Source organism: Leptodactylus fuscus, chromosome 9 (assembly GCF_031893055.1).
Source record: "Leptodactylus fuscus isolate aLepFus1 chromosome 9, aLepFus1.hap2, whole genome shotgun sequence".
In the NCBI taxonomy this organism is placed as follows: domain Eukaryota; kingdom Metazoa; phylum Chordata; class Amphibia; order Anura; family Leptodactylidae; genus Leptodactylus; species Leptodactylus fuscus.
In genome coordinates, this window is record NC_134273.1 from 5,613,783 (window position 1) to 5,639,661 (window position 25,879).

The 25,879-nt window shown below is 37.2% G+C and overlaps 1 protein-coding gene across 7 annotated transcripts in view; it reads right to left on the reverse strand.

Annotated features, from left to right (window-relative positions):
* The window catches only part of DAB1 (DAB adaptor protein 1), a 499,349-nt gene that overhangs the window by 232,346 nt on the left and 241,124 nt on the right, over nucleotides 1-25,879 (reverse strand). For all 7 annotated transcript variants that reach the window (XM_075286464.1, XM_075286463.1, XM_075286461.1 and 4 more), the window contains exon 3: nucleotides 6,404-6,466. The gene's annotated coding sequence lies outside the window, so the exon portion shown is untranslated. The remainder of the gene's footprint in view (nucleotides 1-6,403; nucleotides 6,467-25,879) is intronic.

Below are 25,879 nucleotides of genomic sequence, written 5' to 3' on the forward strand. Positions count from 1 at the left end.
TGATTATCACATTTTGTTGATATATTGTTTTCATACTGTAATTATTTGATGCATATGCATGAGATTAGCTTTAGGTCCTAATTGCTAATATAATTTACACTCCGGAGCCGCAATATAAAATGCTTGTTATTAAAAGTCTCAATCGTATTCATAAGTCTAATAGAATTGCTGTTAATCTTACACTGGTCGCCTGAATGACTCGCACCGAGACCTCTGGGTATAATCAGAGCCGAACCTGAGAACGGAGCAATATACAGGTCACTAACTAGACTGTATACACCAAAGAGGCAAAGCAGGCACCAGCCTAGGGCGGCACTATGTACTGGGCCAACAAAATACTGCAATACCTTATTTTAATATGACCAGACAAATTACATCATTCAGTAATTTTGTGTATTTCAGCCAAAGGTCAAAGGGGTTGTGAAGGAGTTAGGTACTGACCATGCTATATTTACAGCTAAGGGAGTGTTATAGTAGTTATATTCTTGTACATAGGAGTAGTATTATAGTAGTTATATTCTTGTACATAGGAGGTAGTATTATAGTAGTTATATTCTTATACATAGGAGTAGTATTATAGTAGGTATATTCTTGTACATAGGAGTAGTATTATAGTAGTTATATTCTTGTACATAGGAGTAGTATTATAGTAGTTATATTCTTGTACATAGGAGCAGTATTATAGTAGTTATATTCTTGTACATAGGAGTAGTATTATAGTAGTTATATTCTTGTACATAGGAGGTAGTATTATAGTAGTTATATTCTTGTACATAGGAGTAGTATTATAGTAGTTATATTCTTGTACATAGGGACAGTATTATAGTAGTTATATTCTTGTACATAGGAGTAGTATTATAGTAGTTATATTCTTATACATAGGAGCAGTATTATAGTAGTTATATTCTTGTACATAGGAGTAGTATTATAGTAGTTATATTCTTGTACATAGGAGCAGTATTATAGTAGTTATATTCTTGTACATAGGAGTAGTATTATAGTAGTTATATTCTTGTACATAGGAGCAGTATTATAGTAGTTATATTCTTGTACATAGGAGCAGTATTATAGTAGTTATATTCTTGTACATAGGAGGTAGTATTATAGTAGTTATATTCTTGTACATAGGAGTAGTATTATAGTAGTTATATTCTTGTATATAGCAGTAGTATTATAGTAGTTATATTCTTGTACATAGGAGCAGTATTATAGTAGTTATATTCTTGTACATAGGGACAGTATTATAGTAGTTATATTCTTGTACATAGGAGCAGTATTATAGTAGTTATATTCTTGTACATAGGAGGTAGTATTATAGTAGTTATATTCTTGTACATAGGAGTAGTATTATAGTAGTTATATTCTTGTACATAGGAGTAGTATTATAGTAGTTGTATTCTTGTACATAGGGGTAGTATTATAGTAGTTATATTCTTGTACATAGGAGTAGTATTATAGTAGTTACATTCTTGTACATAGGAGGTAGTATTATAGTAGTTATATTCCTGTACATAGGAGTAGTATTATAGTAGTTATATTCTTGTACATAGGAGTAGTATTATAGTAGTTATATTCTTATACATAGGAGCAGTATTATAGTAGTTATATTCTTGTACATAGGGGCAGTATTATAGTAGTTATATTCTTGTACATAGGAGGTAGTATTATAGTAGTTATATTCTTGTACATAGGAGGTAGTATTATACTAGTTATATTCTTGTACATAGGGGCAGTATTATAGTAGTTATATTCTTGTACATAGGGGCAGTACTATAGTAGGTATATTCTTGTACATAGGGACAGTATTATAGTAGTTATATTCTTGTACATAGGAGCAGTATTATAGTAGTTATATTCTTGTACATAGGAGGTAGTATTATAGTAGTTATATTCTTGTACATAGGAGGTAGTATTATACTAGTTATATTCTTGTACATAGGGGCAGTATTATAGTAGTTATATTCTTGTACATAGGGGCAGTACTATAGTAGGTATATTCTTGTACATAGGGACAGTATTATAGTAGTTATATTCTTGTACATAGGGGCAGTATTATAGTAGTTATATTCTTGTACATAGGGACAGTATTATAGTAGTTATATTCTTGTACATAGGGGCAGTATTATAGTAGTTATTGTTTATCATGTAATACTGACATTTCTCCTCTATACCTGTATTACTCTTTATTTGTTTGCAATGTTTGCAGTTTTTCTTACTATTCTTAGTATGTAGACTCTCTTCTATGATGTCGATGTTGTCCAGAGCTTCTCTTACAATCACTTTGCCAGTTTCTGCCATTTGTGCCTCTTTTTGCTCCTGTAAACCTCTCACGACACAATTTGTAAAGCTTTCAATCCCTTAAAGCTACGCTGAGGTTTGAGGCAATTGGCTTCGGTGCACACAGTAGCTTAGAGAACATCTGTGAGATTTAATAAGGGAAGTCTCGCTTCTCTCTTTGCTGCATTTATTGAACAAATCAAAACAAAAACAGCATTTTATTAGGTTTCTGGAGCGAGCGGCACACAGGGACAAACACTGTCCGAAGCCGAAATAACACAGAATCCGGCTCTCAGCAGTTTTTCTCAGTTATAACAAATCCCTGAAGATGTTTTCTTTTCTCTTACACATTGGGTTTGACATGAAAGGCGTGTTCGCTCTCAGAAAATAGCAAAGTCATATGTAGAATTCTGATGTTTACCACAGAAGGACAGAAAACATACTAATGTGAATCCTCAGGGGAGGGGCTTCTTAGTTCCAGACCCTCGGATCCCCTACCTGACCCGCCTATGCCTAACACTATAGGTCAAGCAGATTGTTGATATTCACATTTTATCACAGATTCTCCTTCTCTTTAGATCTCTTGGTAACATTGTGACATGGCCGCATTTGTTATTATAACTAAGAAACATTCAGGTTATACTGACCCAAACCTAAGACAGCCGTAACACCCTACAGTATGGTTAGAAGTTCCGGGGTGATGGGGCTATGACTCTCTATTTTATAGGGATGATCCAAGACAATACAAAAGGCTTTATTGGCACAACTGAATATACATTTGGCATTACCAAAGCAAAGAGTGGTTTGGGGTGGGGGAGGGGGTGAGGTGGCCATGGAGTTGGTGGTTTGGAGGTCTTTGTGGCCTCTTCGTTCTTGTTTAGGACATGTGGATATGAGCGGGCGTAGGGTGGGAGGGGGATTAGGTGGGGTGCCAAGACTAACATATGACTGACCAATCCTTAGGATATTAGTATCAGGGCTCCCAGACTCTCAGGATCTTCCAGAACCAACTCCAAACCGCCGACCGGTGGGTCCACTCTATTGTACTGGGTTAAATGGGCAGCCTTGTAGGAATTAACATTGTTTAATGGTAAAGGTTATCTAATCCGCTTGTTTTATCCTCATATGGACCAACTTTGGCGGCCATCTCTATTTTCAGACCCAAACAGTAATCCATGTAGAAATCATGGGAAAAGTCAAAACCCCTTCCGAAAAAGCAGAGTAAAGGACGGTAATTGTAGAAATAATGGGGCAGATTGGTATTACCCCAGTCTTTATAAAGGCCCCTGACAGTTGCTGGTTGTGGTCTCTTCATAAATCAATGGTCCGCGCATGCGCCAGGATGGAGGTCCACACCAGTAAGTAACTGGTGCACATTTCTGTTAGAGCTCATACCAAAAACCTGGGCGGGAGCTATAATGAATATATTGGGCTGAGACGTCCCCGCCCTGGTCTGCAAAGCCCCGCCTACATTCACACAATCTGATAAACAAGGCTCAGAATGGGGTTGTGGCGCATGTTTGACCAAAGAAAGGGGCCAAATGTGCGACACAATAACATCCCTCCACACCAGAAAGTGGGATTGATATATTCCCTCGATGTATTTTCTTTGGATATTTTTAAATAACTTCATATGAAATATAAAAAAAGCAAAAAAATCTTTGCAATACTTTTAACAATGGCGCGCTTACTGCTTACCTCTGCCTCGAGAGCCCATCCTTCGTGACTGGCAGAATACGGTAACCCGTGCAGCGCCGTTTTTCTCCCTGGTTTCTACTATATACTGACCTGCGCCCCCTCCTTCCATGGGATCCATAACGATTGCCCCCCCTCCCTTTATGGTAGGTACGCCATTGAATACAGAAGAAGTTTGGGAGGTGAACACGACGCTGAGTTCCTTTGTGATTCTTCTGCTGCCTTCTATCCCGGGATTTTAATGATCCTCAATAAACTTATGGATTTTACGGCCCCTCCTTGGTGTTTACTGTCAGCGGAGCGCCATCACTTCCCACCGCACTAAATAACAGCGCGCTCCGCGATATTGGGATGTTGTAACCCGACCGCAGAATAATATTTGATACATTTTCGGCTCGTAGTTACCTTCATGCTGATACTTCTGCATTCTCTGAAGGACAACATCTTTATAGTATTATAACGGTGATCCTTCAATGTAACTGCGGCTTGTCAGAGAGAGCAATGAACGCGGATCTGAGTCAGCGCCACCTGTGGCCGGCGCCATCTTAAGCAGAATCTTATGTCTTGTTACTTGTAATTCTCAGTGTGATACATTGCAAGACTCTGTCCATTGACATAATGTATCGACTTCAACGTGGACAGGATATGAAGGAGGAGCCCTGTAAGGAGAGGCGGAGCCCTGTGAAGAGAGGCGTGTCTCAGCAGCCACTCAGCCTATCAGCATTGATCACATAGCTCCTCCCTCATGTCTATTCCAGCTGGATACAAGTTACAATACTATTCTAGCTTTCCAATCGAGGGAATGTTCCTATGGAGAGATTTACAGAGGAACTTGGAGCAGATTTTTTTCACTTGACAATCTATTCAGAAAATGACAAGAAATTTGATGCAGAATTTGACATAGAATTTGCCTTCACAAAGGCTGCCATCTCTTTTTTGGGAAGGGTGAATATCCTAATTCCACGAGGGGAATCTGTTGCATGATTTGTAAAATCTGAATCAATTTCGGCTTCATATTCCTCTGGAATTGGAATTCTCAAGCAGAATCCGTCTGAAGACTAAGCTGGACGGTTGTTGTTCTGTTACATGAAAAAAGTCCCCAATGGAAAAAAAAATCACTGCCCCCCCCCCTCCCCCCATGTGGAGAACATCTCTGGCAGAATTTGAAGCCAATTTTGATGCAAAGTCTGCAACTCCAAATTCCTCTGTATGAACACGCCCCTATCACCATCATGGACCGGTGATTCTTTAAGAAGATCTGGGGATCTGCCGCCCTCCAACCTAATATGGACATGGGGAAAAGCAAATGTCTTTAGATATCTCAGATTCCTGGACCCCGTAAGTGTGACATGGTGGGCGTGCAAATGTATAACCGCAAATTGTACAATCTGTCGTTACTCCTTTGTTAGATGTGAAGTCAGTTTCTCATATATTCCCAAATGCTTGGACATAACTTCTATGCACCCATCTTAGGAAATGAAGGTGTTTAGGGGGTACATCAGGATACTATCATGAAAGCCTATCATGTGAATATCCCTTTAAAAGGCAATAGGATCATCAATCTATACCTATGTACTGTTATACTGGATTTAAAGGAGACCTCTCACCAATTAGAACTCTTTGCACCATTTAATAGCCAATCCTCTGTTGATTCTGGCATTTTTTCTCTAGACCCCACCATTCCTGAGCAATAAGTGTTGTTAGTTTCAACACCCGAGGTGCTCATCAAGCTTTCTACTGTCAGGTGGGCGGTCCTAGACTTGAGCAGTTAATCAGAGACCGCCCACCTGGCAGCAGATAACCTAATAAGGTCCATAGGTGCTGAAACTAACAACACGAGTTGCTCAGGAATGGTGGAAGTTGTGCCAGGATCAATGGAGGATTGGCTATTAAAGGATGCAAAGAGTCAGAATTACTGAGGAGAATTACAGTGATCTGGGTTCCAATCTTAGGCTTCATGGCAACACTACAACCCCCAGTATAGCCAGACATTCAGGGCACGGTGGGGGTTGTAGTTTTGCAGCAGCTGTAGAGTCACATTGGAGACTAATACTCTAGAGCTCGGCAATGCTGAAGAAGCCACAAAGTGCCCGGCGCCGTCTAATAGATGGCCACGCAGAGGAGGCGGACAGTAAAAAGTGTCATTTGGCTTCTACATAAAACTTAATTATTTCTCGTTATTTTTTATGACATTGTTATTACTTAGATGCAGCCGATGCTCTGAATTCCCAGGATGCTTTGCAAGGATAAAACCCCCCACAGTACTGCCGCGTCTTCCTCTACATTCGACTCAGCGTGAACGCGCTAAAACTGCCCGACTGCGCCGTCCCTTAATGTGCACAAACGCCACAATATCAATAAACATAAGTAAAAAGCAATATTGTATCTTTGTGTAATTTGCAGTTATAGTAGAAAAAAGCAGAATGGATACCTGGGGAAGAGCGCGCCTTCCTTCTAGAAGAAGATCCGCGTCCCGCTCACCATGACTTCTTCACTGGTTAAAGGAAAGAGATGTTATTAATGCAACGGCCCGTGCTGGTCCTCACACAGAGACAGAAAAAGCCAAGACAGTCCAAGATGTGTAACAAGTTCTTCCCTGTAACATCTCCATTAGATATTTATTACCATATTATTAACCCTATAAGGGGATCCAGATGTCATAAAGGGGGAATGCTCCTCTGTAAGACCATAGATGTAAAGATACCCCCCCCCCCCCGCGGCTGGGGGACACTAGGGGTTAAGGGGTTATTAGCCCGAGATTCACACCTGCAGTCAAGTCAGGGTCGGGATTCTGCAGATTCTGTCAAAAAAGCCAGAAAAATTGCCTTCACGCTGGGCCTACTTTTGCACTTAAAAAAGGGACATCGTGATGGAGCGCAATGGACGCCGTTCTATTAAATCCATCAGCCCCGTCTGCGTCCATCACATGACATGTCCGCCACGGCCATTATTTTCATTTTCTGTTCCCGTAATGGACCATTAAAATAGAATCTCAGTGTGAACAAGATCCGAGCGAATCTTTTATCAGCAACCAATGATTCTGACATCACCAAAAAAACTTTCCCAATACAAGTTCTTAAGACAAGAAATAACTTCAAGATACAATTTTTTAGGAAAAGTTATCAATACTGCTTCCTTCAAGGAGCTCTAAATCACCGCAGGTTAGAAAATTCTCAGCTTAAGACAGATAATAAAATGAAAAATTATGTTCCGCTACTTCCTCAACCTCGTAAAATGAGGATTCGGTTGTAAGAGCAATAAAAGATGAATTGTACATTTGGAATAAAGGGTAATTAGATGGACTGAGATCCCATAAGTCATTTTATCACACGTTTTTAGAGACCCTAAAGTCCATTTTACACAGTTGGGTGGGGAGATGAAGTGATCTGTCAGCGCAGAAGATCTGCAGGATTAGGGGGCTTGAAGGACGGATGAGAGACAAGAATTAGGAACGTTAAATCATCCAATGTACCATTCACCGCATGTATAAGACCTAATGCCATTATATTCTGGAAAGATCTAGCTCTTATAACAAGTGTCACCTTCCTTATGGGCAAGAATAAACTATAATACTGCCCGTTATGTACAAAAATAAAAGTATTATAATACTGCCCCCTATGTACAAGAATATAACTACTATAATACTACTCCTATGTACAAGAATATAACTACTATAATACTACTCCTATGTACAAGAATATAACTACTATAATACTACTCCTATGTACAAGAATATAACTACTATAATACTACTCCTATGTACAAGAATATAACTACTATAATACTACTCCTATGTACAAGAATATAACTACTATAATACTACTCCTATGTACAAGAATATGACTACTATAATACTACTCCTATGTACAAGAATATAACTACTATAATACTACCTCCTATGTACAAGAATATAACTACTATAATACTGCTCCTATGTACAAGAATATAACTACTATAATACTACCTCCTATGTACAAGAATATAACTACTATAATACTACCTCCTATGTACAAGAATATAACTACTATAATACTACCTCCTGTGTACAAGAATATAACTACTATAATACTACTCCTATATACAAGAATATAACTACTATAATACTACTCCTATGTACAAGAATATAACTACTATAATACTGCTCCTATGTACAAGAATATAACTACTATAATACTACCTCCTATGTACAAGAATATAACTACTATAATACTGCTCCTATGTACAAGAATATAACTACTATAATACTACTTCTATGTACAAGAATATAACTACTATAATACTACTCCTATGTACAAGAATATAACTACTATAATACTACTCCTATGTACAAGAATATAACTACTATAATACTGCTCCTATGTACAAGAATATAACTACTATAATACTGCTCCTATGTACAAGAATATAACTACTATAATACTACTTCTATGTACAAGAATATAACTACTATAATACTACTCCTATGTACAAGAATATAACTACTATAATACTGCTCCTATGTACAAGAATATAACTACTATAATACTACTCCTATGTACAAGAATATAACTACTATAATACTGCTCCTATGTACAAGAATATAACTACTATAATACTACTCCTATGTACAAGAATATAACTACTATAATACTGCTCCTATGTACAAGAATATAACTACTATAATACTACCTCCTATGTACAAGAATATAACTGCTATACTACCTCCTATGTACAAGAATATAACTACTATAATACTACTCCTATGTACAAGAATATAACTACTATAATACTACTCCTATGTACAAGAATATAACTATTATAATACTACCTCCTATGTACAAGAATATAACTATTATAATACTACCTCCTATGTACAAGAATATAACTACTATAATACTGCTCCTATGTACAAGAATATAACTACTATAATACTACCTCCTATGTACAAGAATATAACTACTATAATACTGCTCCTATGTACAAGAATATAACTACTATAATACTACCTCCTATGTACAAGACTATAACTATTATAATACTACCTCCTATGTACAAGAATATAACTAGTATAATACTACCTCCTATGTACAAGAATATAACTACTATAATACTGCTCCTATGTACAAGAATATAACTACTATAATACTACTCCTATGTACAAGAATATAACTACTATAATACTGCTCCTATGTACAAGAATATAACTACTATAATACTGCTCCTATGTACAAGAATATAACTACTATAATACTACTCCTATGTACAAGAATATAACTACTATAATACTGCTCCTATGTACAAGAATATAACTACTATAATACTACTCCTATGTACAAGAATATAACTACTATAATACTACCCCCTATGTACAAGAATATAACTACTATAATACTACCTCCTATGTACAAGAATATAACTACTATAATACTGCTCCTATGTACAAGAATATAACTACTATAATACTACCTCCTATGTACAAGACTATAACTATTATAATACTACCTCCTATGTACAAGAATATAACTATTATAATACTACCTCCTATGTACAAGAATATAACTACTATAATACTGCTCCTATGTACAAGAATATAACTACTATAATACTACTCCTATGTACAAGAATATAACTACTATAATACTGCTCCTAAGTACAAGAATATAACTACTATAATACTACTCCTATGTACAAGAATATAACTATTATAATACTACCTCCTATGTACAAGAATATAACTACTATAATACTGCTCCTATGTACAAGAATATAACTACTATAATACTACCTCCTATGTACAAGAATATAACTACTATAATACTGCTCCTATGTACAAGAATATAACTACTATAATACTACTCCTATGTACAAGAATATAACTACTATAATACTACTCCTATGTACAAGAATATAACTACTATAATACTACCTCCTATGTTTGCTTCTCTAGCGTCAGCTAGAGCTATCAGAATGTGGTTTTAATCACCATTTTTCTTCTTTTTTGTCATTTCACATCTATTTTCTTTTGTGTGTTTTTTAACCATGTCGGATTAAAAGTTATTTTTTAACTTACCTGGTCGAGCGGATCCTACTATCCTTTTCTATATGCTTCAAGAATATAACTACTATAATACTGCTCCTATGTACAAGAATATAACTACTATAATACTACTCCTATGTACAAGAATATAACTACTATAATACTACCTCCTATGTACAAGAATATAACTACTATAATACTGCTCCTATGTACAAGAATATAACTACTATAATACTACTCCTATGTACAAGAATATAACTACTATAATACTACTCCTATGTACAAGAATATAACTACTATAATACTGCTCCTATGTACAAGAATATAACTACTATAATACTACTCCTATGAACAAGAATATAACTACTATGATACTACTCCTATGTACAAGAATATAACTACTATAATACTGCTCCTATGTACAAGAATATAACTACTATAATACTACCCCCTATGTACAAGAATATAACTACTATAATACTACCTCCTATGTACAAGAATATAACTACTATAATACTGCTCCTATGTACAAGAATATAACTACTATAATACTACTCCTATGTACAAGAATATAACTACTATAATACTACTCCTATGTACAAGAATATAACTACTATAATAATACCCCCTATGTACAAGAATATAACTACTATAATACTGCCTCCTATGTACAAGAATATAACTACTATAATACTACTCCTATGTACAAGAATATACCTCCTATGTACAAGAATATAACTACTATAATACTACTCCTATGTACAAGAATATAACTACTATAATACTACTCCTATATACAAGAATATAACTACTATAATACTACTCCTATGTACAAGAATATAACTACTATAATACTACTCCTATGTACAAGAATATAACTACTATAATACTACTCCTATGTACAAGAATATAACTACTATAATACTGCTCCTATGTACAAGAATATAACTACTATAATACTACTCCTATGTACAAGAATATAACTACTATAATACTACTCCTATGTACAAGAATATAACTACTATAATACTACTCCTATGTACAAGAATATAACTACTATAATACTACCTCCTATGTACAAGAATATAACTACTATAATACTACTCCTATGTACAAGAATATAACTACTATAATACTACCCCCTATGTACAAGAATATAACTACTATAATACTACTCCTATGTACAAGAATATAACTACTATAATACTACTCCTATGTACAAGAATATAACTACTATAATACTGCTCCTATGTACAAGAATACAACTACTATAATACTGCTCCTATGTACAAGAATATAACTACTATAATACTACCTCCTATGTACAAGAATATAACTACTATAATACTACTCCTATGTACAAGAATATAACTACTATAATACTACCTCCTATGTACAAGAATATAACTACTATAATACTACCTCCTATGTACAAGAATATAACTACTATAATACTACTCCTATGTACAAGAATATAACTACTATAATACTACTCCTATGTACAAGAATATAACTACTATAATACTACTCCTATGTACAAGAATATAACTACTATTATACTGCTCCTATGTACAAGAATATAACTACTATAATACTTCCTCCTATGTACAAGAATATAACTACTATAATACTACCTCCTATGTACAAGAATATAACTACTATAATACTACTCCTATGTACAAGAATATAACTACTATAATACTGCTCCTATGTACAAGAATATAACTACTATAATACTACTCCTATGTACAAGAATATAACTACTATAATACTACTCCTATGTACAAGAATATAACTACTATAATACTACTCCTATGTACAAGAATATAACTACTATAATACTACCTCCTATGTACAAGAATATAACTACTATAATACTGCTCCTATGTACAAGAATATAACTACTATAATACTACTCCTATGTACAAGAATATAACTACTATAATACTACTCCTATGTACAAGAATATAACTACTATAATACTACCTCCTATGTTTGCTTCTCTAGCGTCAGCTAGAGCTATCAGAATGTGGTTTTAATCACCATTTTTCTTCTTTTTTGTCATTTCACATCTATTTTCTTTTGTGTGTTTTTTAACCATGTCGGATTAAAAGTTATTTTTTAACTTACCTGGTCGAGCGGATCCTACTATCCTTTTCTATATGCTTCAAGAATATAACTACTATAATACTGCTCCTATGTACAAGAATATAACTACTATAATACTACTCCTATGTACAAGAATATAACTACTATAATACTACCTCCTATGTACAAGAATATAACTACTATAATACTGCTCCTATGTACAAGAATATAACTACTATAATACTACTCCTATGTACAAGAATATAACTACTATAATACTACTCCTATGTACAAGAATATAACTACTATAATACTGCTCCTATGTACAAGAATATAACTACTATAATACTACTCCTATGAACAAGAATATAACTACTATGATACTACTCCTATGTACAAGAATATAACTACTATAATACTACCTCCTATGTACAAGAATATAACTACTATAATACTGCTCCTATGTACAAGAATATAACTACTATAATACTACTCCTATGTACAAGAATATAACTACTATAATACTACTCCTATGTACAAGAATATAACTACTATAATAATACCCCCTATGTACAAGAATATAACTACTATAATACTGCCTCCTATGTACAAGAATATAACTACTATAATACTACTCCTATGTACAAGAATATACCTCCTATGTACAAGAATATAACTACTATAATACTACTCCTATGTACAAGAATATAACTACTATAATACTACTCCTATATACAAGAATATAACTACTATAATACTACTCCTATGTACAAGAATATAACTACTATAATACTACTCCTATGTACAAGAATATAACTACTATAATACTACTCCTATGTACAAGAATATAACTACTATAATACTGCTCCTATGTACAAGAATATAACTACTATAATACTACTCCTATGTACAAGAATATAACTACTATAATACTACTCCTATGTACAAGAATATAACTACTATAATACTACTCCTATGTACAAGAATATAACTACTATAATACTACCTCCTATGTACAAGAATATAACTACTATAATACTACTCCTATGTACAAGAATATAACTACTATAATACTACCCCCTATGTACAAGAATATAACTACTATAATACTACTCCTATGTACAAGAATATAACTACTATAATACTACTCCTATGTACAAGAATATAACTACTATAATACTGCTCCTATGTACAAGAATACAACTACTATAATACTGCTCCTATGTACAAGAATATAACTACTATAATACTACCTCCTATGTACAAGAATATAACTACTATAATACTACTCCTATGTACAAGAATATAACTACTATAATACTACCTCCTATGTACAAGAATATAACTACTATAATACTACCTCCTATGTACAAGAATATAACTACTATAATACTACTCCTATGTACAAGAATATAACTACTATAATACTACTCCTATGTACAAGAATATAACTACTATAATACTACTCCTATGTACAAGAATATAACTACTATTATACTGCTCCTATGTACAAGAATATAACTACTATAATACTTCCTCCTATGTACAAGAATATAACTACTATAATACTACCTCCTATGTACAAGAATATAACTACTATAATACTACTCCTATGTACAAGAATATAACTACTATAATACTGCTCCTATGTACAAGAATATAACTACTATAATACTACTCCTATGTACAAGAATATAACTACTATAATACTACTCCTATGTACAAGAATATAACTACTATAATACTACTCCTATGTACAAGAATATAACTACTATAATACTACCTCCTATGTACAAGAATATAACTACTATAATACTGCTCCTATGTACAAGAATATAACTACTATAATACTACCTCCTATGTACAAGAATATAACTACTATAATACTACTCCTATGTACAAGAATATAACTACTATAATACTACTCCTATGTGCAAGAATATAACTACTATAATACTGCTCCTATGTACAAGAATAGAACTACTATAATACTGCTCCTATGTACAAGAATATAACTACTATAATACTACCTCCTATGTACAAGAATATAACTACTATAATACTGCTCCTATGTACAAGAATATAACTACTATAATACTACTCCTATGTACAAGAATATAACTACTATAATACTACCTCCTATGTACAAGAATATAACTACTATAATACTACCTCCTATGTACAAGAATATAACTACTATAATACTACTCCTATGTACAAGAATATAACTACTATAATACTGCTCCTATGTACAAGAATATAACTACTATAATACTACTCCTATGTACAAGAATATAACTACTATAATACTACTCCTATGTACAAGAATATAACTACTATAATACTACTCCTATGTACAAGAATATAACTACTATAATACTACCTCCTATGTACAAGAATATAACTACTATAATACTGCTCCTATGTACAAGAATATAACTACTATAATACTACCTCCTATGTACAAGAATATAACTACTATAATACTACTCCTATGTACAAGAATATAACTACTATAATACTACTCCTATGTGCAAGAATATAACTACTATAATACTGCTCCTATGTACAAGAATACAACTACTATAATACTGCTCCTATGTACAAGAATATAACTACTATAATACTACCTCCTATGTACAAGAATATAACTACTATAATACTGCTCCTATGTACAAGAATATAACTACTATAATACTACTCCTATGTACAAGAATATAACTACTATAATACTACCTCCTATGTACAAGAATATAACTACTATAATACTACCTCCTATGTACAAGAATATAACTACTATAATACTACTCCTATGTACAAGAATATAACTACTATAATACTACTCCTATGTACAAGAATATAACTACTATAATACTACTCCTATGTACAAGAATATAACTACTATAATACTACTCCTATGTACAAGAATATAACTACTATAATACTACCTCCTATGTACAAGAATATAACTACTATAATACTGCTCCTATGTACAAGAATATAACTACTATAATACTACCTCCTATGTACAAGAATATAACTACTATAATACTACTCCTATGTACAAGAATATAACTACTATAATACTACTCCTATGTACAAGAATATAACTACTATAATACTACCTCCTATGTACAAGAATATAACTACTATAATACTGCTCCTATGTACAAGAATATAACTACTATAATACTACTCCTATGTACAAGAATATAACTACTATAATACTACCTCCTATGTACAAGAATATAACTACTATAATACTACTCCTATGTACAAGAATATAACTACTATAATACTACTCCTAGGTATAAGAATGTAACTACTATAATACTGCTCCTATATACAAGAATATAACTACTATAATACTACCTCCTATGTACAAGAATATAACTACTACATTACTATAGCAGGAGTACGATTTCCATTTTATTTTATTTTTTTACTTTTTTGCAGAAATTTTGTGAATATTTGATATTATTTGATAAAGAAGGAGGACATTTCCCAGACTTTTATAACAGTAGTATTTCGGTATGTTGTATGTCGCCTCATTGATCTTCCTAGTAGATTATATTCATAGATCCCCGGCTTTTATTCGCGCAGAATGTGGACTATCTCTTTGACAATACATGATCTTCTGCTGTTGGTCACTTCACAGGTAACCTAAAGCTTTGGTCAGAATAAAAGCTGTGACTCCAGCCTGTGTGAATACTCTCCAATATGTCACTATACTGGACTTTGCTATCAGAGCTTGAAAGACTTGCACTGTGAGGCAATGCTTTAGAAGAGACAAATTTCCTGTTTTCACAGGACTTAGCTTCATTTCTGGTTACAATGTGACATGATCGTGTAGATAACACTCCTTCTCCTTTCCCATTTGTACACTTTGCGTGTTATCAGCATGTTAGTTTCTTTGTCTCTCCTGCTTTATACAGATTTTCTCTCTATTTTCTTCTTCGGCGCCCCCTGATGTCACAGCTGTGCTATTTGCTCTTTTTCAGCTCCTCCTCCTCCCCTCTCACAGCATATAGTCACAGCACACAATGAAGGGGACTTATACTGCAGCTGCATCCCCCTCCTCCCTGTTCTCCATTTACTGTTTTGTTCTAGATAATTTGGGGCGGCGAATGAGAATTTTTAGTTATAGAGATTTTCCAGGCAAGGAACGGGGATCTTTTGGCCGTTGGAGGGTTACTAAGACGCCGCTTCTCTTGATAAGATATATGACCATACTGTATACACATTTGTACAGACAGATCCATTTACGAGTCTTCCTTCTGGATACAATGACTAATATTTACATAATGGAGTCTGTAATGAGCGGCGCAAATGATGAAAGTAAGTGAAGTGGGTCTGGATGATGGAAGTGACGGCCAGATGCATCAGGGCTTCATTAAATCTTGTATCGGGTCATTCAGAGAGTTATTAGACAGGTGGCCGAAACACTAAACGTCTCCATTGTAGAAGCGCCATCCATAAAAGGCAGACGACGACGACGCCGGCTGCTCTAACTGAACGCCTAATGGCCGCTTTATATCCTATTGTTCTTACCTGTTTTCTGAGGACACTATTGGGGATCGGTGCGGGTTACAATTAACTTCTGCTAAATATATCAAGTCTTTCCATGATTAAGCCTTTCATTATATTCCTAGACGTGACACATTTACGGGCCGTCAGTCTTCACACCTAGATATATAAGGAACACTTTGGGAACCCTATTCTGGTAGAAGGAAGGTGCGAAGACGAGTTCAGAGGGTGTCCTGAGAACCTCGGGGGCCGGCTACAATGTGTCAGGTTTAGAGATGGACAAATGCTAAAAATTCTGAGACTGACCCTGAAAGATTCAGAAGACTGAACTGTTTGTTACTTTTCTCCTGGACTCCATCTATTATATATAATATAATAACTTCTGGTTTCTTGGGTGACGAACCCCCAAAGCTTCACGTTTGGATGAACCAGTTTTCTCATCTCTATTCACAATAACATTGTAGCATCAAAGTGCGATAAGGTCAACCCCCCTCCCCCATCCCACCTGGGGGCTGCACAAGATGGTCGACAGCCCTGAAAGAAGAATGGAATGGCAGAGGATGCAATGGTACAATCCAGCAGAGGTGAGATATGTTCTTTATACACCTTCCAGACCTCCAGATTTCATATTTTAGGACCTGAATAGACCTCTAAGTATTATTATCAGCGCTGGTGCTTCCCTACTTGGTAAACCTCAAAAAAATGTGGTTGAGCCCAAAAATTCCTATTAAACCTGGCTTGTTATGAACCGGTTTGCCCATCTGTACTTGGTAGCTAGTATTTGTCTTTCCCTACAGCGCCTCTACAGGTAAGATGAAGCATTACACAATGTCCAGTGAAATCGATGGATTGTCTGTATCTTATCCGGACGTGCCAGACAGAGAAGTCTCTCCACTTGGGCAAGTGGGGGATGTGTCTGCTCCTCGGACCCTCCATTATACACCATGTGAAAAGTACAGCAGGACCCTACATGTCTGATCCAGTATATTATATGGTGGCTGGAAAGACTTTGAGCTTTGCCCCCTCTAGTGAAGGTTTGCCCCCCCCCTGTCTCTGCCTCGTACAGTGATGATACTTTGTATCCGCTCCATGTCCTATTATCCTTCTCTCATTCTTTATACAGATTTTTCCCTCACTTGGGGCTTCTTTATTTTCTTCTTATTTTTCCTTTTTTTTTTCACTCTCCTTCCAGAAAGTTCAGTAAATTTTTTGCTGCTTCTAGAAATATCCCTTTCTGTTTGTGGCAAACTCAGAGACAAGGCACTAAGCAAATTGGACATTTGGACTTTGTGCAATAGTTTTCCGTGTCACTAATGTGAAGACTGGAGGCAATGAATGGCTGATAGAACTAATATTCATACATTGAATTAACTCGGAGTCACATTACATTAGCAGAGTTAATGCTAATGTAAATCGCCCGGCTTTCTGCGACGCCGAGGACTCAGTGGCAGCCGACACAGCTAATGCCGGCCTTAAATACTGATATTAGCTGTGAGAGTCGGGATTTACTGTGATGGACGCATCATTTGTGTCATTGTAAAGGATGGGCTGAATTATGGAGGACGCCGGGAATCTTCTCCACCAGCTCCACATGGATCTCGCTGCCATTGTTCATGTTAAGAGGAACTGATTATGGCTAAATTGTTCCCTTCTCTCCTCGTTCACATCCATTGTACATCTCCGCTCTGCAAAGTGTTCCTCCCATGTCAGACATACTGTATTGTAAAGAGAGATTTCCAGAAGTTCCAGGGTGGTCGCTAAATACTTGACTACAACACCCCTGGTAGCCTGTAGTACATGCGCGGCACATCTGCACCAATAATAGAAGTGGCAGTCTTGGATTCCTGGATTCATGTGATCCATGAACAAACCTTGGTCAGATACATTATTTTAATGGGATGTCTCCGCATGGACTGGTGACAATTCTCTAGGAGGTGCCACCAATGTCCAAGACGGATGGACGGCAGAGTCACATAAGGTTTCAGGCTATTTTCCTATAATTACACTAATCCTTGTGTTTGGAATATCCACCTTGTTACTTATCTCCATGGATGAATTTTTCATAGCGCTGTTGATTCCAGAGTCTGTGAACTGGGATTGTGGAAACTCCATGTACATTGGGTGAATTATAGGAATCAGTTCTTTCTATGGATTGGTGGTGGACATGGTGGTGAGACTCTGACCTATTGTACATTGGTTTCTTCCCCTCATATCACCAATGAGACAATCCTTTATGGAAAAATACTGAAACATGTTAATGGCATCGACTTAGAAAAAGGTTTCAAAAAATTCCAAAACAAGCTCTGTGACCAGAGATGAGATGAAGCAGCTCTTCCTGCCTCTCCCCAAGCAAGAAATCACAGCAATGTCTCATCACCAACTAATGGGAAATGGAACGGGGGTTGTGGAAATGCCATGAACATTTGATGAAATATAGCAGCCACTTCTTTCTAGTGATGGTTGTGGTCATGATGCAGAGACCTTTACTTTCTGTATATTGGTATCTTACCCATAGGCCACCATGTCTACGCTGAGGCATCCCTTTAAGTAAAAATATTGAAACATTTTAATGTCATCAGTGAAACTGTCAGTGAAACCGTCTCTGAAGCAGAAGTAACAAAAAACCCATCCAAAACAAGCTCAATGACCGGACATTACATGAAGCAGCTCCTCCTGCCTCTCCCCAAGCAAGAAATCACAGCAATGTCTCATCACCAACTAATGGGAAATGGAACGGGGGTTGTGGAAACGCCCTGGACATTTGATGAAATATAGGAGCCACTTCTTTCTAGTGATGGTTGTGGTCATGATGCAGAGACCTTTACTTTCTGTATATTGGTATCTTAGCCATAAGCCACCATGTCTACGCTGAGGCATCCCTTTAAATAAAAATACTGAAACATTTTAATGCCATCAGTGAAACCGTCAGTGAAACCATCTCCAAAGCAGAAGTAACAAAAAAAACCCATCCAAAACAAGCTCAATGACTGGACATTACATGAAGCAGCTCCTCCTGCCTCTCCCCAAGCAAGAAATCACAGCAAAGTCTCAATATCACATAAAATCATTATCTCAATTTTGGTAGATGACTACGACTACGATATTCTAATATTCTGAAATATATTCCTAGAAGGTGAAAGCAACATATTGTTCTGCAGAAGAGATAAACACACACTGGAAGATTTTTTTGAAACAAGATTATTTTAGATGTGATATGCAGATGATAAAGGAAAATCATCATTCTAGTCTTTACTTATAACCAGTTGCTAATCTATTGTATTCCCATGGAGTATATACTCTATATACTGCTCATTCCTTTCACATGTGGCCTTGTTACTATGTTCACCTATCATCGAACTACTTACAACCTACCAAGCCCAGAAACCTTGGCTGAAGACTTGATTTAGTAACTATTAGTCCAAATCTTAGCAAGGGATCAGACCTGATGTCTACACCACATATACGCCCGGTGTATACGCCCATGAGGTCACAGCATATACTATATACAATAAGCTGCATTAGACTTGTTTATCTGATGCTCGGTCATGCTGGTCACTGGTGAAGGTTCAGGCTGAGCTGTGTCACGTATAAATGGCTTTTTTCGAGGTACACACTGTACTGTACTTCACCCAGCAGTGATTGGGTTGCAGGGGGATTTTGGTCTGTTACATCTCAGTGGCTTTTCATCCAGTAAAGCTGATCCCATTGTGGCTCAGTGCTCTCGAATTGTATTCGAATGAATGAGACTCTCTCTCCAAGTCTGTCGATTTACATTGTTGCAAGCCACTGAATATCACCAGGTCTCCTGTCTGCAAAACAGGAGCAAACTGTGCCGGCTCTTTATCAAGATCGAAAGTAATTGAAAAATTCCTATTTGATTAACCCAAAGCCCAATCTGAATGTTCATGAAACGCGGTTTATGACCAACAGTGTATTCTTTCATTAAATCCGGGAAATTATTAATTTTCCTTTGGCAAGGTCCTAACAAACACTCGGCTGCATAGGAGTCAATTGAAATCCATCTCGGTGGCCAATAAAGGGATGTCTATCTCAGAAAAGCGAGAGGTCCTTTGTTCGGCCGAGTGCAGCGGTGTCAAGAAGAGCATGATGTCCCATAAAAGTGTAAATCGACTCATTATCATAAGAAACCCGCCATTGATGCTGAGCAGAAAGAACCTGTAGGCAGAAGAGATTTCTAATGATGTTCTGAAGCTGGAAACATCTGACATCGCTAGACCAGAGTGATGATGGCGACATGCTAAACATTCAGCGTCCGTGGTCTTGCTCAAGGCTTCGTCTTGTTGTCTTGTTGCATTTGACCTTTGCACAAATGTATTGATATATCTAGCCATGTTTGTAAGATATCCTCCATTGGTCTGGAAACTGTATGAGTGATGGATATGGAGATGCGCCATGTATTGCAATTCAGTGTAATCATGGACATAGCTATAAAGCAGGGCTATGGCGGGGTCTGTAAAGGCCATTGGACAGAATGAACATTGTACATATACATTGTAGAAAAAATGTTACAGACTGTAGCGCCACCAGGTTTCCAAAAAACAACTACCAAAAGGAGAACAAATAACCATGAAGAATAATACTACTAAACAGTGCTTACATGATGCCACTATGTGTTACTACTATAGCAGTATAATAATACCGTCATACAGTGCTGCTATCATAATATCACCCCATAGTATCACTATAATTATACTACCATACAGTGCCACAATAATAATACCACATCACAGTAACATTATAATAATACCACCATACATTGCCACAATCATAATACCACAATACAGCAACATTATAATACCGTCATATAGTGTCACTATCATAATATAGTATATATCGTATCACTATAATTATACTACCATACAGTGCCACAATAATAATACTACGGGACCACACGGTGACTCAGTGGTTAGCACTGCAGCCTTGCAGCGCTGGAGTCCTGGTGTTCAAATCCCGCCAAGGGCAAAAAACCATCTGCAAGGAGTTTGTATGTTCTCCCCGTGTTTGCATGGATTTCCATCCCATATTCCAAAAAAAGACATACTGATAGGGAAAAATGTACATTGTGAGCTCTATATGGGGCTCACAATCTACATTTAAAAAAAACCAAAAAAAACCCCAATAATAATACCACAATACAGCCACATTATAATAATACCGTCATACAGTGCCGCTATCATAATATCATAATATTTCTCTAGCCCCCACCCTTCCTGAGTAATTTCTACTGTAAGTTTTGGTGTCTGATATGTTATTTACCATCAGGTGGGTAAGCAGGTGTGATTCTGAGCTCTGATATCGGCTGCCTCTGATTGGAGCTCTGAATCACACCTCCTGCCTGGCACCGCCCACCTGATCTTAAATAGGACATCAAGCAACAAAACTAACTGCACTTGTTGCTCAGGAATGGCGAGGGCCTATTAACATATACTAAGAACTAAAATTGGCAGAGGTGTTAAGAGGTCCTCTTTAAACCTTGCTTTGAATATTGCTGATAGATTGCTGGAGGTTCTTCAGGGGACTTCAGGATATCTGCCCCTTTAGCCTTTGCTATAATCCAGTCTGGTGCGACCCCCGTCCCTACTGAGTCCAACAGTACGGGGTCTACCTTTCCTCTCAGATAAGGTACGGTTTATAGTGGATTACGGTGGAATATACTGAATATCACAGAGACCATATGAAAGGAGAGAAGAAGCCGTGTCCTGAAGCCGCTTGTTGCAAGAACCGATCCTGAGGCTGTCGGGCCCTTCCCGAGCCTTATAAATAATTGTAACATCTCTTTGATAGTCCCAAAACAACGTGGAGGAATAAACCAAAGTACTTGTGTCCTAGAGGTCCGGACCTTCTGGTGTATCTAATCCCTTTCCAAGTAGAATCTGGGACATAATAATCCAAATTTGCAAAAATATAATCCCATTGTAAAGGAAATCTGCGAGGAATAAAAGCGACAGAAGAAGCGGTTCTATAGCTCATGGCCGTAGGTTAAAAGCCTAGATAAATGGGATAACCATCTGCACACGACGCGTTTCATGGGCTGCTTGTCTTGGTCAATAACATTAACATTTGCTTTGGCATTTTGTGGATCTGATGTTTAATGGGATTCTCATTATTGCCGGGGATGTGGAGGATAAATAAACACATTACAGGAGACGGAATTTATGTCCTGTATGTTACAATGTGACATTTTATGGAAGTAGAAGCAAATACAAACCGTATGTGGATAGGAAATAACCACTGGAGACCCCGCGGTGGAATAATGATACGATCAGACTGAGCTGAGCCTGAAATTTTTGTAAAATTTTTATGAACCCAGTTTGTTATGTATCATTTTTCTGATATGTATATATGTGTACTATGTCTAGGTAGGTAGTCGATGTCACAGTATCATCCACATGATGCCAAGTCCCAAGATTTCCTAACAGATCGTTGCCCAGACACCACATTGCCTCTGACTAAACCTAATGCTTAACCCTCCCCAGGTAAGTAACTCGCACAAACCCATCACCTACAGGATGTAACACACGACTGATCAGATCAAACCCTCATCTTTCATTGCTCCATGGCCCACGTCTGATGTTCCGATGAATATGGTTACACAATAATCTTCAGGGACAGATGTTATTGCCAGACTATATGTCTAATCCTATCATGCGTGATACTGCACCGGTGTATCTAAGCCAATCACGGCTGATGCTGTCTGCTGAGCCACATCAATTATGATACAGTCTCGGAGATCCACTTATATCCACATTCCCCATCACAGACTGTAATGAGTAGCGGAAGATGAATCCGTTCTCCTGATGAAACTCACAACTTAAATTAGTTGGAAATAACTTTGGAACCTGCAATATTCGGCTTCTCTCCAACTGTTTGTGAATGATTAATTAATACGTCTGCTCAGGGACATTAATTAGAACTCGTTAGGAAATAGAAAGTATATTTACAGAATGTGCCAGCTAAGAATGACCTGACATGAAGCAGAGCAGAGACTGCACCGACTGCAAACACAGCCCGACCTCTGAGGAGGAAGAGATGTTATGTAAGAGGTTTGTAAATCATTCCAATGCTACAAGTTATCAAAATACATGGGAAGGAGCTGGAGCTACTGTGTATCTATATATAAGAATGTAACTGCTATAATACTGCCCCTATGTACAAGAATATAACTACTATAAGGGTGTGTTCACACGATGTAACGTGCCGCGTGATCTGGCAGGTATACGGCGTGTGAGAGTTTGCGCGCCGTATACGCTCCCATTGATTTAAATGGGCGTTAGGATCGTATACACCGCGTTATTTTGCAGCCGTGATCCTAACGCCCATTTAAATCAATGGGAGCGTATACGGCGCGCAAACTCTCACACGCCGTATACCTGCCAGATCACGCGGCACGTAACATCGTGTGAACGCACTCTAATACTGTTCCTATGTATAAGAATATAACCCCTATAATACTGACTGTAATGACTGTAGTGGTTTGCAGACCTCTCAGTGAATATATATATATACTGTATACTCTTGCTCTTAGTTCCGCTGTTACTTTGTATCTCTCTCGCTGCAGTAGATAAACTTGAGGATAAATTGATTCTGACGGAGATAAAACTTCCTTCTTGTAGACTTCTGGGTTCTCTCCAGGATCCTACATCTCCCCCTCGGCCTCCTGTGATGTGCGGCCTCCATCGCTCCGTCCTCTGCCGCATCATTCGGAGGTTAATCACATTGCACTAACTCAATTTGTTTAACAAATCTATTACTTACTGTTCATTAACATTAATGTTCCTTGTAATGTGCATTCTCCGTCCTCGGCGCCCACCAGGTGCTCACTGAGCGGCAGGATGAAGACTCGTTCACACCGAGGCTTTAATATGAAGGACAAGTTTCTGAAAACTTCTGCACCGGTTGTTGTATACGGGGGATAGTAAATACCTGTCAGAATGCACTGCGGTCTATACTATAGGATCTCTGGGGCTCCCCGTGTGAATTTTGCGCAACCCCAATGATTATGGCCATCTGAAGCTTCCGCACACCCTGTAGTTCTGCCTCCGGTTCACTGTCACCACACAGTCACTTCTAATGGTTGGGAGAAGGAGTTGGTCACAGCTGGGCTCATGGTGGCCATAGTTGGCTTGACAAATATATGACAGATATATGACATAGTGTCCCCAGATATATGACACAGTGTCCCCGGTATCCCCAGATATGTGACATAGTGTCCCCGGCATCCCCACATACACTCACCGGCCACTTTATTAGGTACACCTGTCCAACTGCTCGTTAACACTTAATTTCTAATCAGCCAATCACATGGCGGCAACTCAGTGCATTTAGGCATGTAGACATGGTCAAGACAATCTCCTGCAGTTCAAACCGAGCATCAGTATGGGGAAGAAAGGTGATTTGAGTGCCTTTGAACGTGGCATGGTTGTTGGTGCCAGAAGGGCTGGTCTGAGTATTTCAGAAACTGCTGATCTACTGGGATTTTCACGCACAACCATCTCTAGGGTTTACAGAGAATGGTCCGAAAAAGAAAAAACATCCAGTGAGCGGCAGTTCTGTGGGCGGAAATGCGTTGTTGATGCCAGAGGTCAGAGGAGAATGGCCAGACTGGTTCGAGCTGATAGAAAGGCAACAGTGACTCAAATAGCCACCCGTTACAACCAAGGTAGCCAGAAGAGCATCTCTGAACGCCGCACAGTACGTCCAACTTTGAGGCTACAGATGGGCTACAGCAGCAGAAGACCACACCGGGTGCCACTCCTTTCAGCTAAGAACAGGAAACTGAGGCTACAATTTGCACAAGCTCATCGAAATTGGACAATTGAAGATTGGAAAAACGTTGCCTGGTCTGATAAGTCTGGATTTCTGCTGCGACATTCGGATGGTAGGGTCAGAATTTGGCGTCAACAACATGAAAGCATGGATCCATCCTGCCTTGTATCGGTAACGGTTCAGGCTGGTGGTGGTGGTGTCATGGTGTGGGGAATATTTTCTTGGCACTCTTTGGGCCCCTTGGTACCAATTGAGCATCGTTGCAACGCCAAAGCCTACCTGAGTATTGTTGCTGACCATGTCCATCCCTTTATGACCACAATGTACCCAACATCTGATGGCTACTTTCAGCAGGATAATGCAATGCCATGTCATAAAGCTGGAATCATCTCAGACTGGTTTCTTGAACATGACAATGAGTTCACTGTACTCCAATGGCCTCCACAGTCACCAGATCTCAATCCAATAGAGGAGCATCTTTGGGATGTG